Below are 18,774 nucleotides of genomic sequence, written 5' to 3' on the forward strand. Positions count from 1 at the left end.
TGTCTATCTGGGGGCTGATTTGATTCTAACAGAATTAAAATTATCTAGCATGGAAAATACCTAGAAAAAGTGGAATAGGCAAATTAAAAAAAAGGAGGTTGGTGGGCAGGGGGGAGGATCAAAAAGCTAGCAGCGTCTCCGACCATGGGTGCTGTGGCTTTAATGCAAGGCAGGAGCCCTGTATGGTCCATACGTGTTTTCCGCAGCTCCTAGCACTGTGCCTGGCACATCATCAAAACCTATTTGTTGCGAGGAAGAAGACAAGGAAATAACACTGCAGATTCAGCTCACTCTCAAGTCTGTGTATGTGGGCGCTCAGTCATGTCTGACTCTTTGCGACGCCCCTGGACTCCAGCCCACCAGGCTCTTCTGTCCATGGGGATTCTCCAGGCAAGAACACTGGAGTGGTTGTCATTTCCTGCTGCAGGGGATCGTTCTGACCCAGGGGCTGAACCCACACGTCCTGAGTCTCCTGTTTTGGCAGACTGGCGGATTACCACGGAGCCCCCTGGGAAGCCCGAAGTGGCTCTGTAATAAGAAACGCTTTGAACGAACAGCTCACACTTCCACGGTGTCTTCTGTCTGCAGCACTGACATACCCTCTCATTGATCCTTGTAAGACATCCATCTCACCTGGAAGGGAGACGCTAAACTCTGAAAAACCAAGTATTTTTTAGGTCATTTAGCAGTCGAATCGAGACTCTCTGGTCTCTAACGAGACTCTGCAGGTTTCCTTTCTTCTAGTATACGAGCATCCACATGCTCTGCTGAAGAAACAGTGATGTGTTTGATTATGGGATGTTGCCCCAGACCCAGCTCAGCTAGTGATGTTAAGCAATGTGCAACAGACTATGTGCAAGAAACTATCAATATCCAAAATCTGAAATAATCTGGGTTCCCAAATGCATCTGATCCAGTTGGTTTCAGGTGACGGTGTCTCAGATTGACACTAACATGGAGGAGAAACCTGCCCACGGTCACGCGGGGAGGCTGAGATTCCAATCCGGACAGTCTAACTCTGCGGGCTGTGCTCGCGGCCGCCACGTTATCCTGCCTCTCTAATTGATGATGTCAGTATGATCTGAAAAGCAATTACTGCCTCCAGTATTTTTCTGGGGGCTCCAGGAAATAGGATTTGGAAAGGGGAACAGCGGGGGAAGACTTACGTCGTCAAGCATGAAGACTGATTGGGACCAGCGAGATGCCAACTAGATGAGGGCTTAGGGACAGTAACTCAAGCACAGAGGACCTCCTGGGAAGTCATGGCCACAACTGGGAAGAGGGTGCATGCTAAGTCGCTTCAGTCATGTCCAACTCTTTACAACCCCATGGACTATATAGCCCGCCAGGCTCTTCTGTCCATGGGATTCTCCAGGCAAGAACACAGGAGTGGATTGTCACGCCCTCCTCCAGGGGATCTTCCCAATCCGGAGATCGAACCTGTTGTCTCCTGTACTGGCAGGCGGGTTCTTTACCACTAGCGCCGCCTGGGAAGACGGTACACAAAGCTTTCGGCAATCAAAATTTCACCTCCCTGAAGGCATCCACAAGAGCTTCTGGGAAACAGTGAGACAGATCTGCTAGGAATCTGGAATGATCTTTTCCACATTCGTTTGCGAAATTACTCTACCAAGCTGGGTAGGAGAGCTGTCGGTGGGGTGTGAGCAGGACAACGTGTAAGAAGAAAGGGTGTGAGTGTGTGTGTACATGCATGGAAGCATACGCTCATTGCAAAAACTTCAACAATTATAAATTGCGTTCTGCCTTTTCGCTAGTGGTACAGGATCTGCCCACCAATGCGGGAGACCCAAGAGATGTGGGTTTGGCCCCTGGAGGAGGAAATGGCACCCTACTCCAGAATTCTTGCCTGGAAAATTCCATGGGCAGAGAAGCCTGGTGGGTTACTGCCCATGGGGTCGCGAAGAGTTGGACACTACTGAGCGACTAAGGAAAGCACTATCCTCTAAACTAATTCTTTGTGGAAATAAAAGATGCTACTTAGTTGGGTCCAGCAGTGTTCTTACTTCACGAAGTACTTGAGGTAAACGCTTTTCTTTAGCTCTCAGTTCAGACGTTCCTTCTTCAGGGTAGTCTTCCCCTTCAGCAGCCCTAGACTGTCTCTCCTGTTTCTCATCTGGGTGTGAGCTTCCCTGGTAGCACTCATCATGATGTGTGATGAACGACTGTCTGCCCACTGCCTGGCTGTCCACCCCAAACTGTAATCTCCGTGAGGGCAGGGCCCTTTCCGGTTCACTCACGTCTGTACGCCCCGTCTGCAGGACAGCGCCTGACACAAATACACATTTGCTGAATGAATGAGGGAGCCCTGAATATCACAACAGACGTGCAGGAGGTGGCCAGCACTTCACCGGCAGACACACACAAGGGTCTGCTCCCACCTCTCAGTTGCGAAAGCCGTATTGCCTGTGCAGTTCTATTTGGCAATTCATCGCCCAGTGACGTGTTATCTCTACAGTTGGAGGCTGTCTCTTCACTTTATTACTCTTATTTAACTTTTAGCCTGTTTAGATCTTATCTTCGCAACTAGATTTAGAAGCACATTAAGTGTAAGCTATCCTGTCTTGAAGTCCTCAAAGCTCCCTCACTGGCACTCTTTCCAAATGGTTGCTTTATTGAGTGCTCAAAACAGGTATTGTTGCAGGTAAAACTACTGAATATTGAAGCCCCCAAGGTCAGAAGAGTGTCTTAAAAAATGTTTTTAAATAAATCAAGAGAGCCCAGGAAGACTTGAGTGTTGTTTAAATACAAAATATGGTTCTAAGTTTGCTTACGTGAGGGACTCACACAAGGGCAGAGAACATCTTAATTCAGCAGAATTCTTTTTAGTTTCATGAAATATCCCTTCCACCATCCTTCAGGTTCCACCCAGCTCAGGAAAACTCTCAGTGGTGCAGAAGCAGGATTTTTTGTTATTTTGCTAAGTCAGGCCCTTTTTTAAAGGGTAGAAAGAACACTTGTTCCTTATTTCTCAATTCCTCATTTCTGCTGGCAGCACAAAATATGTCCTAGCCCTGACTCTCAAGCACAACAAACCACAAATGAAATAGATAACTCCATGTGCCTTCAAATCTATATTTCAAGCAGTTTTAAATGGCTATTTTTTTAGTCTAATTACTTATGATAGATGTTAGATGGATTAACAAACAGGCCTGTGAATCACTCATCTCTAGCCAAGCACTCGCATGCGAGCATTACCCTGTTCTCATTTTCTGCTCTGACCCTCACAGAAGCAAAACAGGAAAAAACCAAACTCATCAGCTAAAATGCGGTTGTCAAAACACAGCCAAACCACTCAGAATTTTCACAATTTGGGGGCGCTTCCTAACATGGCTAGGGTCACTGACAGTTAATGGTTTTCACCAACATCACCTGCAGAATCTGAAGCCACTTCGTGAAAATTGCAGAAAATCCCCCAAATGCTTTAAAGTACTCACTAAAGGCAGCCTTTAAAATAGAAGGGCATACATTTCTGAGTTATGCTTATCTCTACTTTCCCGAGGCGCAGGTGCTTTACAACTGAGATTCTGCATGGCCCAGCATTTTCTTCCCACCCTCAGAGGACCCACAGAACTCAAAGCATTCTTGCCAGGTTCCATTTTAAAAAATCTAATCAGACCTCACCATATAACCAGTTCCCTGCGGGGGGGGGAATGACAGATGACCTGGTTCACCCTGTTCCTCCCAGTGCGGCCCATGTGTCACTTACAGGCTGAGCAGCCAGAAGGTGGCCCTGCCTGCCCCTTCCTTGCATCCTCCTGCATTTCAATTTTCAACATATTCTCTACATTGTGTTGATCTATGTCCTTTTTGACAGCTGACCACCATAGCAAGTCAAAAGCTGATGCTGTTGGGACTTCCCTGGTAGTCCTGTGGCTGAGACTCCGAGCTCCCGGTGCAGCGTGCCTGGGTTTGATCCCTGGTCAGGGAATTAGATCCAACATGCCGCATCTAAGGGTTCACACACCACAGCTCAAGATTCCACGTGCTGCAACAAAGATCGAAGATCCTGAGTGCCACAACTAAGGCTCAGCGCAGCCAAAATAATTATTGATATTTTTAAGTTGATGCTGTTCTCTTTTCTTTCATTCTTTTTTTTTTGGTGGGGGGGTAGCATGTTTTTAACACTGGCTATGTGCCAGAAACTGCATTAAAACAGACCACGTGTCTGGTTTTAATTCTCCAACAACCAAGCCAGGTGGGAACTGGTAAGCCTATTTTCAGTGACGGAAACTGAGGCTTGGAGAGTGCCTCGTTTAAAAAAAAGAAAAGCCTTCTATGAAGTAGACTGGGGAAAAAAAAAAAGAAGTAGGGTGAGGCTTAAACTTTGGTCTTTCTGGTATTAATATTATTTCTTATCCTAAAATAACAGATTCTTCTGCTAGGAGATCAGAAATCTCTGTCAGTAACAGTCATCAGAGGTCCACAGTGCATGGTCTGCTCAGTAACTGGAAACAATACACCAAGTTTTACATTTTAACATCTCCCAAATAACCATGTTTTACAATCTGTACAGTCAGATTACAAATCAGGGAACAAGCCCCTTAAGAGAGAATCTTCCAGATCCACTAGAGTTAAAGATATGCAAAAACAACAGACTATTGGTCTACTGGGCTCCAAGACTATAAGATAAAAATGAATAAAGAAAAAAAATGTATTAATAACTAGCAATAAGAAGAGGTGGGCCCCACTGGGAAGCCCAGGAAAAGCTGGACAGAAAAAAATTGATGGTACCCACTGGAATTTCCAAAGTCACTGGACTTCAGAAGGTTTTCAGCTGCCAAGACAACAAGCTCACCCTACTGAGAAACAGGCTGGGGTTGCACCGGGCCGAGGAAGAGGGTGCAGTGAGATTTTAGGTCCCTCTTCTCCTCAGCTCCAGTTCTGTGCTCACCCAGTAGTCTTCCAAAATAATCTGCTTCTCCCTATCCACTCAAGATTGAGACAGAATGTGCTCATTTCCTCAAAGTAACCTTGTCTCCAATAGTCAACGAATATTTACGGGGGGCATGCTGCAAGCCATCACCATGCTAGGTGTCCCTCTAGACCTTCTGCCCTGCCTTGGAGCAGGAACGTCCTCATCCCCATGGCGCCCCTCAGAGCAACCGTCCTCTGAAAGGTGGAGGACCACTGCCCTGGAGCAGTTTCTCAAGCTGATCCAATTACCTGGAGAGCTTGTTAAAAATCAGACTCCTGACTTTGCCTTGGACTTTCTGCATCAGCAACACCCAAGCAAAGGTCTGGAAATCTCTCATCTTAAACAGTGTCCCAGTCATTCTATTCATGAAGGAACTTTTCAATTACAGTCCTTTGGTGATTCATTTAACCTATTGTGGGTGTGGGCTCAGAGGCAGTATATTTAATGCAATGGGATACACTGGGGATGGACTTCCTTGTAGTCCAATGGTTAAGGCTTCGCCTTCCAATCCTGGGGGTTCAGGCTCCATTCCTGGTTGGAGAGCTAAGATCCCACATGTCTCTTGGCCAAAAAACCAAAACAAAAGACAGAAGCAATATTCAATAAAGACTTTTTAAAATAGTCCACATTAAAAAAAAAAAAAAAAGACTGAGGAGTCAGAGTATTTAAAAACTGCTTTGAGAAATATGGGCTTTCCTGATAGCTCAGTGGTTAAGAAATCCGCCCACAATTCAGGAGACGCCAGTTCAATTCCTGGATTGGGAAGATCTGCTGGAGAAGGGATGGGCTACCCACTCCAGTATTCTTGGACTTCCCTTGTGGCTCAGCTGGTAAAGAATCCGCCTGTAATGTGGGAGACCTGAGTTTGATCCCTGGGTTGGGAAGATCCCCTGGAGAAGGGAAAGGCTACCCTCTCCAGTGTTCTGGCCTGGAGAGTTCCATGGACTGTATAGTCCATGGGGTCGCAAAGAGTCGGACACAACTGAGCAGCTTTCACTTCTTTGAGAAATAATAGTATAACAGCTTCTATGATCTAACCAAGGCTCTTTTCTCCTCATTCCTTTGCCCCAAATGCTACCAAACGAAGTCCCAGAAACTTAGATCCTATCTCATTGAGAGCTCAGATGACATGATATTCAGAAGACCAGCAAATGTTAGGTAGCCCACACTGATGGTAATATTGTGAATTAACACAGCCCCTACCCAATGCTTTGAGCAAGTGAGCACTCAACACTTTGTCAACAGCCTGCCAAAGCCCAGGGAAGAATTTATGTGCACAGAGCACTGCTCCTTGCAATGGTAACATAATTTGTCCGCAAGATGCTTCCTTTCTATCTGTGACTCCTCCCTAGAAAGAAAAACTTGTTTCACTGATAATATATTTTTTCCATACTAAGTAGTGTTGGTTCAATACTCAAGGATGCTCAGAAGTAATATTATTCTTAGAAGAGACATCAATGAGGAATTCACTCCAAGGGTTGAGAGTCATGTTGGTGGGTGTGAAGTTCCAAATGAAATATCCCAAAGAGGGTCAAATCCAGTGATAAACTGGCAGTTTAAAATCAAAGTGAATGAATCGAAACACGTATATTATCTAGGGTGAAACAGATCACCAGCCCAGGTTGGATGCATGAGACAAGTGCTCGGGCCTGGTGCACTGGGAAGACCCAGAGGGATCGGGTAGAGAGGGAAGTGGGAAGGGGGATCGGGATGGGGAATACATGTAAATCCATGGCTGATTCATGTCAATGTATGACAAAAACCACTACAATACTGTAATTAGCCTCCGACTAATAAAAATAAATGAAAAAAAAAAAAAAAAAAAGTGAATGAATCCATGTGCTACATTAGATTGGCATCCTAAAGTACATTTTTAGTATGATTTCAGACCTCTAAACTGTTCACCACTCACCTAAACTGGCTCCAGATAAATCTTTTTTGCTTCATAAACAGCACTTAAACAATGAACACTTTGATGATCTGTGGTTCTTTTTTTAATTTTTCTTTTTTTCTCTCATGATTAAATGGCTTTAAAAGCTGTAAAATGTTCTCAGAACTTTGTGGCTGTGTTGTGATTACCCTACGGGATCCCCAGAGGTCAAATTCTTCTGAACCATGCCATCTTAAAACATTTAAATACCTTAGATATTTACTAGCTGATTTAGATAAGAAAACTGAGATTCAGACAGGTAGCTTGCCCGAGGTTACATGGTCACCCAGAACTGGGGACTCTCCCAGGGCATGCAGGGTGGTCCTCAGAGCTGGTAATGCCCAGTAGGCAGGACCTGGGTGGACTCTTCCTGGTATATTTGAAGTTACAAAAAATACAAGGTATAGAGGTCATTCCTTTCTATAGGCCAGAGTAAGAACGCAGTTCCCACATTGCAGGGGGGTGTGACCATTTGACTTAGCTCTGGCCAATGAACAGAAAGAAAATGATGTGCGCCATGATGATGTGATGTGGACCTAGCTCTAAAAATCTATTCCCTTGGGTTTTTTCCTTGTCTGGATGACTGGGATAGCAATGCCTAAGCAACTCTGGACACCACGTGCTAGAAAAGGCAAAGCTATTCTCAGTTCTATTCAAGGACTTCCTTGATAGCTCAGTCGGTAAAGAATCTGCCTGCAAAGCAGGAGACCCTGGTTCAATTCCTGAGTTGGGAAGATCCGCTAGAGAACGGATAGGCTCCCCACTCCAGTATTCTTAAGCTTCCCTGGTGACTCAGATGGCAAAGAATCCACCTGCAATGCGGGAAACCTGGGTTCAATCCCTAGGTTGGGAAGATTCCCCCGGAGGAAGACATGGCAACTCTTGAAGATGAAACTCTGATACCTTGGCCACCTGATGCGAAGAGCTGACTCATTGGAAAAGACCCGATGCTGGGAAAGATTGAGGGCAGAAGGAGAAGGGGATGACAGAGCATGAGATGGTTGGATGGCATCACCGACTCGATGGACATGGGTTTGGGTGGACTCCAGGAGTTGGTGATGGACAGGGAGACCTGGCGTGCTGCAGTTCATGGGGTTGCAAAGAGTCGGACACGACTGAGCGACTGAACTGAACTGAACTGAACAAAACAACAGGAAGGAATCAATGGGATTTGGGGAAGAGTAAAACATACCAGACTAACTTAGTTCCTTTCCAGAATACAAGAAAAATCCCAATCTTTTTTCAAAAATTTTTTATTTATCTATTTGGCTGCTCTGGGTCTTAGTTGCACACATGGGATCTCTGATCTTCATTGCAGCATGTGGGATCTTTAGTTGCGGATATGGGATCTAGTTCCCAGATCAGGGATCAAACCTGGGCACCCTGCATTGGGAGTGTAAAGTCTCAGCCATTGGACCACCAGGGAAGTGTTAAAAAAAAAAAAAAACCCATCTCGATTTTAGAAATGTTCATTTTAAGTAGCTTTTTGAAACACAAAATGCCTTTTTCAAAGAAAGAATGTTAGAAATGATGTTCAGAGCCCCAGGCCCTACAGAAATCTTTTTTCACCCAAGTGCAATAGAAATGATTCTAAAGTTAATATCAGTCTTGTGGGCCTCTGAGGCCTGAAAACCCTCAGTGGGTGAAAGAGGCGTGGAAAGGGGCAGAAGAGCTTCTGAGCAAAGGCCCCAAGGGCTGAGGTGTGGAAGGAGGGCCCTGGCATAGGTGGCTTGGTCAGACTGGATAGTGGGAGTGAAGACTGGGAAGGGGCTGAGAAACACTTTCTCTTTAGCAACCTTAGTCTTGGTGAGAACACAAAGTCCATTTGTTCACATGGAACATTCCTCATCTTGTACTTCATCAAGGGAAGCAATGAATTCAACTAAGCTTCCACCATGTTTCTGACTTGATACCAAATGGCAGTTTCATTAATGAGCTGTGAAGTTATTTTCTCATTCATCCTGAGCTACCCTAGTGATATTAAGCAGTAGTCAGCATGATACTTGATTCTACATAGCATTGTGATAAAGACAAGGACTGCAAAGACACTGACACACATCTGCCAGCCGGCCTCGGGGCTGGAGCAAGCTCTTTGATGCCGCTGCTGGACTGGATGTCAACTTTTACTTGTTAGCTTACGTGAAGGTCTAGATGTCCTGGGGAGGGGGCTTGGCAGGCCAGGTGGGTGGTGGCAGAGACACAAGGGAGACGTGGAACGGCAGCTATCCGTCAAGAGGTTCAGAGAGATTGCACTGTTTTAACAACCAGCATGGCCGGGTCAAGTGCATACAGCTGCGTACCAGCGCTGGTGAAAAGTACAAACTTTGGAAATAGACCTAGGCGCCAATCTCAGTTCTGTTACCATCCAACTGAGTGAACGTAGGTAACTTATCACTTATATTCTCTGAGCCTTAGTTTGCTCAACTGCAAAATGAAAACGAAAACACAGATATGAAAGCAACTAATACAGTGTGTGATTTTAGTAGGTGCTTAGTAAAAGCTAGTTTCCTTAAAACCTCCTCAAGTTATACCATATTCAGAGCAAGCTCAAGGCACAAGGATAAATGATAGAGGATAAATGATAAGGACACATAATGGAAAGGATAAGAGGACAGAGGGAGAGACAGAGGAACCTGGAGGGGGTTGGTACCCATTGTTGAGAAGATCTGCTGCCAGTTGTAGGGACTCCCAGACCAGTTAGACCTTTCTGTTAGAGTTCGATTGTCTTGGTTCAAATCCTAGCTCTGTCATTACCAGTTGTGTGTACCTGATTTAATGTCTCCATATCTGTTTCTCCATTTGTACAATGGAGATAATTTTAGTATCTACTTTCTGGTTAATAAGCATAAACTGAGCTATAGGTAAAGTGCTAAGAATGGCGCCGACCAGATAGGCTAAAAGGGGAAGTTGGCTGGTCGTGTCCAACTCTAACATTAACTAACTAACACTAGTCCAACACTAACTAACAAAAGTTAGTCATGTCCAACTCTGTGACCCCATGGACTGTAGCCCACCAGGCTCCTCTGTCCATGGAATTCTCCAGGCAAGGATACTATAGTAGGTTGCCAATTCCTTCTCCAGGGCATCTTCCCGACAGAGGGACTGAACCCAGGTCTCCTGCATTGCAGACAGATTCTTTACCTTTTGAGCCAGCAGGGAAGCCCTACCTGATAGCTATTCTGATAGCCTACCTGATAGCTATTCTTTATTCATACTATTCATTGGTGGCACTGTGAAAAAAAAAGAGCACTGGATTCAGAGACGAAAAGCTCTGCCACTTCCTCAAATCCCAGGGATTTTAGGAAAGTTATGTAAATGACGGAACCTAAGCGCAAGTATCTATAAAATGAGGGCAGCATATTATAGCCAACATTTATCGACCACTTAATATGTGGTTCTCTCATTTAATGTTCAAAATGCTTTAATGAAGATTCCCTTATTACGTCCATTTTCCAGAGGAGGAAACTTGATCTTAAAAGGTGAACTATCTAACCAAGGTCACAAAGCTGGAAGAAGTCCAGCCACCGCTTCAAAGCCCGTCTGCTGAGACAGCAGATCCTGCTCTCTGAAGCATCGTACTCGGGGTCTCTGACCCCGAGATTCTGTGAAAGCAGGGCAAGCAGGCTTGCGGGGTATCGCGAACAATGCCGGAGCACAGCAAATGCGTCTGAAGAAAGGACTGCAATCCAGCGTCCCTAAAATTCTATTAGGGCTAGCCTAGTAGAAAGAATCAAGATAAAAGAGCTTTCAGTTGCCTGGTGTGACTCAGGGTGGGGCAGCACTCAGGAGAGAGAGGGATACAAATAAAAGCTAATGCTGGAGAATCAAGAGGCCCTGAGTCTAATATCATAATAGCCTTGCTAAGTCATCATGCTTTATAAGTAAGACAATCTAAAATGACCATTTATATATTAAACCATATGCTAACACTGACATCTATTATGACCTCAGTGAATGTTTCCAAAGTCCCAAAATGAATAAAATGAATGAAACACCTGAGAATCCCAACAACATTCCTTTTTAAAAATGTTGTCTCTGCCATATTTTTGAATGGAAAAACTCGACATCATCAGATGCCATTTTGCATTAATGTATACATTTAACATGTCCACCTCCAAAAAAATAACAGTGGAATTTTTTCTTAAGGGAGGGGTGGTTTTGAACTAGTTAAGTGAGTCCTAAAATTCATAACCAGGAGAATCCTGATAGAAGGGCCACTAGCACTATCAAACACCAAAACACAGTAGAAAGTTTTAATAAAGAAATAATCTGAACCAGAAAGAACATAAGTTAATGCTAAACCTCAAATAATTTCTAAAAAAACATTTTCAAATACAGGATCCAACATCCAGTCAAAGACAGCCAGGTGCAACACAACATGTGTAAGAATCAGCAGAAATACAGGAAACAAAACTAAACTCACACAACTGTGGAAATAATTATTTTGAAATTTGACTTTAGAATTAATAATTTGAAATTATTAGGCAGACTATAAACAATTACGATTATCATGCAAAATGCACTATTATCATCAAAAGGCTTAATAGTTAGACAACTGCCTTCTCAGCACCAACAACGGAAACCAGAAAACAGTAGGATGATATCTTCAATGTGCGGCAAATCAACCTTATGATTCTATTCTTATTGAAAATACCTTTCAAAAACGAAGCTCAAAATGACGACATATTCTGTAAAATGAATAGTGAGGTTGTCACAAGTAGACTGCCACTAAAAGATGCTCTAGAAGCAGAAGGAAAATGGTCCAAGATGGAAAGTCAGAGAATACAGGATATAATGAGGAACAATAAAAGTGTTAAATTTAAATGAATACTGACTACATAAAACAATCATGATCATGTCTTATTAAGTTTTAATATAAAAAATATTTCATAAATTAAAAATACTATAAAGAGAATTAAAACACATGACAAGAGTAGCACGTAAGTCAATAGGCAGGTAAACGAATTTAAAAGCTGTCTAGTGGCTTCCTCGGTGTCTCAGGGGTAAAGAATTTACCTGCCAATGTAGGAGGCACGGGTTCAATCCCTGGGCAGGGAAGATCCCACATGCCACGGAGCAACTAAGCCCCTGCTCCACAACTACTGAAGCCTGTGTGCCCTAGAAACCGCACTCTACAATTAAAGAGTCGTTCCAGCTTGCCACAACTAGAAAAAAGCCTGTGAAGCCACCGAGACTCAGCACAGCCATAAAAAAAACAAATAAAAACTGTCTAGTAACATAAAAAGTGAAGGCTAAATACAAGCAGGATTCCAAACTAATAGAGGGAAAAATGGAATGATAAAATACAGACACCTATACACAAAAATCAAATTCTGGCACATAAGCAGTCACAGCAATGACTGAAACAGAATAGAAAATCCAGAAATATATCCAAGACTACATGGAAATTTCTTAGACAATGAAAGGCACATCTCACACCAACAGAGAGAGGGACTATTCAACAAATAGTCTAGGTGTTGGGACATCTAGAATTTCATCTAGAAAAGTTGGATTTATACCTTATGTCTCATATCAGGATAAATTCCAAATGGATCAACTATAAGTTCTGCAAGAAAACATGGGAGAATTCTTTTAAAACCTTCAAATGAGAAAGACCTTTCTACTGTGACTCATAAGCCAAAAGCCATAATAAAAGACTGATAGATTCAACTAGGTACAAAATTTATTTAAACCACAAAACAAAAACAAAAGATGAATAATCAATGGAAAAATATTCACAACTCGTATCACCAAGAGCTCATTTCTGTAATACCTAAAATGCTTATACAAAGCATTGAGAAAACCAATCAATAAACCAATAGAAAAATGGGCACAGGAGACAGACAGAGTTGACCGAGTACAGATTACTTTAACCTTTATGAAAATACGCAAATTGAAAATACACTGAGATATCATTGCTCATGTATCACATTGGCAAAACCCCAAAAATATGTTACAAATTTACTGTAACATATTAACATATTATGTTGGCAAAGCTATGAGGAAACTGGACGTCTCATACATTTCTTATGGGCGTATATATTGTTACCCCTGTGAAGGACACTTACCTATCATATTATATATCTATTATAATTGTCATTATTGCATATACTTTTTAACCTAGCAATTGTACTTTGGAGAATTTATCTTACAAAAGATATATTTTACACTTGCAAAATGACGTGTAGAGACAATTTCTTTCAGCATTGTTTTTAACAGCGAAGACTAGAAACCAATCAAATAGGATTCTAGTTAAATAAATCATGGTAAATCCATACAATGAAATACCATATCTCTGTTTTTTTAAAAGTCAATATGGGGGCTTCTCTGGCGGCTCAGTGGTAAGGAATCTGCCTGACAGAGAAACTTAGCTGGATTTTTCCACAGCTAAACAAGGCTCACCTGTGACCTGCACACGACACGTCTAGCACTTAGAAAACAGCTTTGAAAACTTGTCCAGACAACCTATCACACAATTATACCCAGCAGCTCTACTTGTAACAGCTGGAAAAATAAAAAAGTCAATATGAGGGACTTCTCTGGTAGTCCAGTGGGCTCCCAATGCTGGGGGCCTGGGTTTGATCCCTGGTCAGGGAACTAGATTCCACATGCAGCAATGAAGATGGAAGATGCCGCAACTAAGAGCTGGTGAAACCAAAATAATAAAAATAAATATAATAGTCAATGGGAAAAATCTCAATGTACTGAAATTGAGAAATCCAAAATGTATTGCTAAGTGAAGAAAAACAAGTTACAAAACAGTTCACCTAATAGTCTGCCTTCTGAGGAAAAGGGGAGAGGGGAGTAGATGCTATACGTATATTTATAGCATAAAGACATTCCCAAAGGATAGATAAGAAATTAAGACAACTGATATCCACATCTAGTTTATTTGAACAAAACAATTAACTTAATAATGAAAAAAGTACTGTGTTTTCATCATTATGCATTCTGTCAATTTAATGTTCCTGTGAAACACTTTATTTATTCATTTAAAAGCAGAGGACAGGGTAGCCAGGCGTGTGGCTATCCACGGGGTCGGAAAGAATCAGACATGACCTAGCCACTGAACAACAAAAAGTACAATATTTTAAAATTCGCCACAAAACTGTGGAGGTGAGAATGGAACAGGAGAAGACTTAATCTGATAAGCATATATCATGTGCATCTTTAAAAGATATGTAACTTCAAAAACATTATCTGCATTATCTCTGGGTTGTGGGCTTAAGATGATTTTTATTTTCTCCTCTGTGTTCTCAGCTTCTTTATTGGCCTGCATGATTTTTATAACTGGATTAAAATTTACTCTAGTAAAGTAAATATTATAAACGCTGTCTTTAGCATTTAAGAAAAGGAAGAAATGTTGATTTAGAGGGTAATTAAAAACTGGAACAGTTTAATAAAGATAATTGGAATTTCTATGTCTGCAAAACTTTATAAAAATAGTATTAGATATCTTTGATTTAAATATTCGTCTGTTAAATGCTAAAAGGTGGATCAGATGATCTTTTGTCACAAAGCTGTCATAGTAACTGAAGAGTAGCGTTTAGGATACTTTTTCTGTTAAGTAATTAGAAAGAATGAGGCTGACTGAATAGGTAGAAAAATCTAGGTTGCACAAACAGTTTTCAGTTCTGAAGCCTCTCTGTAGGCGTTATAGATTATTTCAATTCTTCTCCAAGAATCTAAGTTCCTCCAGAAGGTTTTACAGAGAATACAGTTTTATTGTTTCAGAGGTGGCCCAGACAAAACTAGCACCATGAGAAGAAACAAGCTTCCTAGTAAGATCAAAATTAATTATGGTTTTTCTAAAAAAACTTAAAAGACTTTTTATATACTCAATTCCAGTAAACCTCAGAGGACACCCTACCGAAACAAAAGAAGTTAAGACAAGAAAGAATTTCCACAGACTTGAGAAAACTCAATGACCCTTTCAGTCTGTTAGGCAAACTTGTGTTCTGTAGGTATGTTTTAGAATTTTGTAAGTAATCATGTGATCACAGACGATAGAGGAGGAGAGAAGAAGAGGAGCAAAATTGTAGAGAATGAACAAAAAAATTAAGAGAAACTCATATAGATTACAAAGATGATCAGGAGGTCAATCTTCTAAAATGTGGGCACTGTGATCGACCTCAGAGCAATGGTCCTCAACTGTGGCCCCTTTGATTGACCCCCAACCCAGAAGTTACTAGGCAATGGCCAAAGAGCTGGTAGCTCAGACAGTAAAGAATCTGCCCGCAATGCGGGAGACCCGGGTTCGATCCCTGAGTTGGGAAGGTCCTCTGGAGGAGGGCATGACAACCCACTCCAGTATTCTTGCCTGGAGAATCCCATGGACAGAAGAGCCTGGCGGGCTACAGTTCGTAGGGCTGCAAAGAGTCAGACACGACTGAGCAACTCAGCACAGCACAGCCCATGAGACATTTTTGGTGGTGGGTGCGAGCAGCATCTAGTGGGTGGGGGCTCCTGAGGCTGTTAAACATTCTCCAAGGCACCGGACAACATCCCACAACAGTCCAAAACATCAATTTTGCCAGGCAGGGTTAAGACATCCTGACCTCGGTAGAGGGGGTGAGCGAGTGGGTGGCAGAGTGTGAACGGCCACACAGAAATACTCAACCAATATTACAATCCACAAATGGAGTATTATTACCATAGCTACCTATAAGGAAGTAGCTATCTAAAAAAAACATCATCAAGGTGTCTGGCCCTGAAATTTGAGTAACAGCTTTGTCTTCAGCTTCCATTTAGGCCACTTTGATAAGAGCCTGCTGTGTGCCAGGGTAACCAACTCCCGTGGATTTGCCCAGTACTTCCCCAATGGCTCAGCCGTTAAGAATTTGCCTGCAATGCAGGAGACGCAGGAGACAAGGGTTCAATTCCTGGGTCACGAAGATCGCTTGGAGTAGGAAATGGCAACCCACTCCAGGATTCTTGCCAGGAAAATCCCATGGACAGAGGAGCCTGGCTGGCTACAGTCCCGTGGATAGACTGGCAGGCTACAGTCCGCAGGGTTGCAAAGAGTCAGACACGACGGAGCGCAGCGCAGCGGCAGCAGTCCTGGCTTCAGTACCGAGAGGAGAAGTAAAGCCACTCTGCTGGCCCAGAGCACAGCGCCGGTGGATCACAAGAGAAAAATCTGGTTCCTTCACGGATTTCTCTGACCCTTTTCTCATATGTAGCAAGCTCCTAAGATCTGCCTCCAGGAGGGAGAGACAGGGTTTGATCCTTCAGATGCTCTCTGTATCTGAAGACTATCTTGGCATCAGTCCCAGTGGGAAGGATGGAGCCTCTTGGGTCTCCGGCTTGTCAAGAGTTCATTCTTCTACCCCCACCCAGGCCAGGGGTCCAGAATCTTCTTTGGATAGGAGCCCTGGAAACACTGCTGCCCTGGAGGACCACATACCTTGCTAAGAGGGAGGGTATGCAATCAGCATTGGTTTACCTTTCTTAAACTCCCCCTGGGGAAGCACTCCAGGCAATGGAATGCATTTCTTGAGAGTAGAAACCTTTCCCCTTATCTTTCCTACATTATACTCTCTCCTATTTCTTATGAATGTGAAACAGTCTAACTACTGTCTATCCTCTGATCAAAGGACATCATGAAATGTCATAGGAAAGCATTTCACAAATCGGAAAATAGAAAATAAATGTAACATACTAACCTCTCAATGAGAAATCATTTGTCTGAGGTTAGCAATGGACAGTTATTTCTCTTTTTTGCTAAACATTTACAATTAGCACATGGTAGGCACTGTTATGGGGCTTCCCTGGTGGCTCAGATGATAAAGAACCTGCCTGCAATGTGAAAAACCTGGGTTTGATCCCTGGGTTGGGAAGATCCCCTGGAAAAGGGAATGGCAACCCACTCCAGTATTCTTGCCTGGAGAATCCCAAGGACAGAGGAACCTGGCGAGGAACCTGGGGTCGCAGAGTCAGACACGACTGAGCAACTAACACACACACACAGAGGCACTGTGCATGTGTTATCTCATATAATATTAACAAAAATCCTATCAAGTATTACTATGATGATGCCCATTTTACAGATGAAAACACTGAGGTAGAGCAATATTAAATAACTTTGCCCGGGTCGCAGAGCTGGCGGTAATGGGAGATTAGATTCAGGCAGGCTGGCTCTGAAGTTCATGCTGGATGCTACTACCTATCACTCAAGCCATTTTAGAAGAAAGAAAAGTGGCTTAGAGAAAATGCCCTCCCACCCCAATGCCTCATAAACTTTGAACCCACACCATGCAGTTGGTTGCTTGAGGGCCACGTGCTGGAGCAGACACCCTGAGTGCGTCACTTACAAACACATGACTCTGCTCTTAGTTCCTTGTGGGTTTGCTTCCTCAAACAGCCTTTTTCGAGTGCTGAGCCAACAAACGGATGGGGACCAGTTTCAGTTCTGGGAAGAGGCTAAACCCCGTCTAGCCAATAACTGCCTCCACACTCCCACTCTGTGAGCTGGTGACCCCAGTCCAACACAGGCCACGGGGACTTCCTCAAACGTGGAAATGCCTGCTCACGAGGGTCCTTGACTAACACCCTATTAGCAGACTAGACACCTTAAAGCAGCCTCAGAAAGACCAGGTAGTTAAAGTTACATGAAGACAGTTCTGGAAACAGTTCACATGTCTGACAATCCAGACAAGTGCAGATAGTATAATAGGTACCTGTCAGATTTTATGAAAAAAGAAAGATGTTCCTCTCTGCCATTTATTCTCGCCTCCTCTGTCCCAACGTTTAAAAAATCCTGTGTTCCCTTCGCTGATCCTCTCTTTTCGTGTTTCATGCTTTAAAAAAAAAAAAAAAAATGTCCAGAATAACTTTATAGTGACAGAGAGACAGGAACGCAGCCAAATCAGAAACCAAAAGCCCCAGATCTCTGCCTTATCACAAGCACTGTCAAACTCTGGGGTTTTCTCCTACCTCAGCACAAATCTTGACATTAGATAGATACAGTACCATTGTGTTATTCCCTGGTCAAGAAACCAACAAATGCACAAGTATGATCTTTTTTCCTCCCTAGCACTTACTTATTGATTAAATGGGCTCCCTCTGACTCCATTGTCTACTTTCATTCATTTTTAGTTTTAACATTATATATACATACATAAAAAAATATATATATGTATATTTTTTTTTATTTCACCTTAAACTCTTGAGTGACTATATTACTTAGGATACGGAAAGGACAATGTCTCAAAACCTTAGGTCTGACAAAGGTGATGCTCATAAAATGCCTGGCACAATGCTTGGTGCATAGTAGGTGCCCAAAACATAATAGCTACAGTCAATGAACAAAAGCCCTAAATTAAACAGAATTTACTAGTTCTGACTGTCTATGTAGGTAAAATGCCATTGATAACATTTTAGAGTAATTACAAAAAATAAGATCTGACTTCAGGAAGAATTAGATAATTCACTGGGCCCACGTTATGGAGGTCGCTCAAATCAGATCAACTCTGCCACATGCATGGGTAAATCCACATGAACAAGAAGCTCCAGGGAAATTTTCTGAAGCATTTTCCTCTGTGGATCTTTCTTTCCAAAGATTTTGGAGTTACTATGTTGAGAAAATGGATGCTAGGGTAGTTACTGATCAGCAGAAATAAAAAGCATTTTCTCCCAAACTTCTCATTATGATACAGAAAATTTTAAGCAATATCTAATAATTTTTTGATCCCAAAAATGCTTTTTAGAGTGCTCCTAAGTTCTAGTTCTGTCTAAACTCCAGCGTGCCAAATACCATGGGCTTCTCTCCACTAGGAAATCTTGTTCCAACTAAATTTTGCTTAGTTAGCAAAGTCAAATAATTCCACCTCATGGACATTTTCTAAATTTGTTTACTTCCACTTAAAAAAAAAACAAACCACAACTAGAATCCAAGTGACTTACCTGT

General features: G+C 42.6%; 1 protein-coding gene across 8 annotated transcripts in view; it reads right to left on the reverse strand.

Annotated features, from left to right (window-relative positions):
• The window catches only part of RBM47 (RNA binding motif protein 47), a 176,767-nt gene that overhangs the window by 114,498 nt on the left and 43,495 nt on the right, over nt 1–18,774 (reverse strand). The window contains exon 1 of one of the 8 annotated variants that reach the window (XM_043871197.1): nt 18,771–18,774. This exon is cut by the window's right edge and continues 130 nt beyond it. The exons of the other annotated variants lie outside the window; for them this stretch is intronic. The gene's annotated coding sequence lies outside the window, so the exon portion shown is untranslated. The remainder of the gene's footprint in view (nt 1–18,770) is intronic. 8 annotated transcript variants of the gene reach the window in all.

The sequence above is a fragment of the Cervus elaphus genome, chromosome 17 (assembly GCF_910594005.1).
Source record: "Cervus elaphus chromosome 17, mCerEla1.1, whole genome shotgun sequence".
In the NCBI taxonomy this organism is placed as follows: domain Eukaryota; kingdom Metazoa; phylum Chordata; class Mammalia; order Artiodactyla; family Cervidae; genus Cervus; species Cervus elaphus.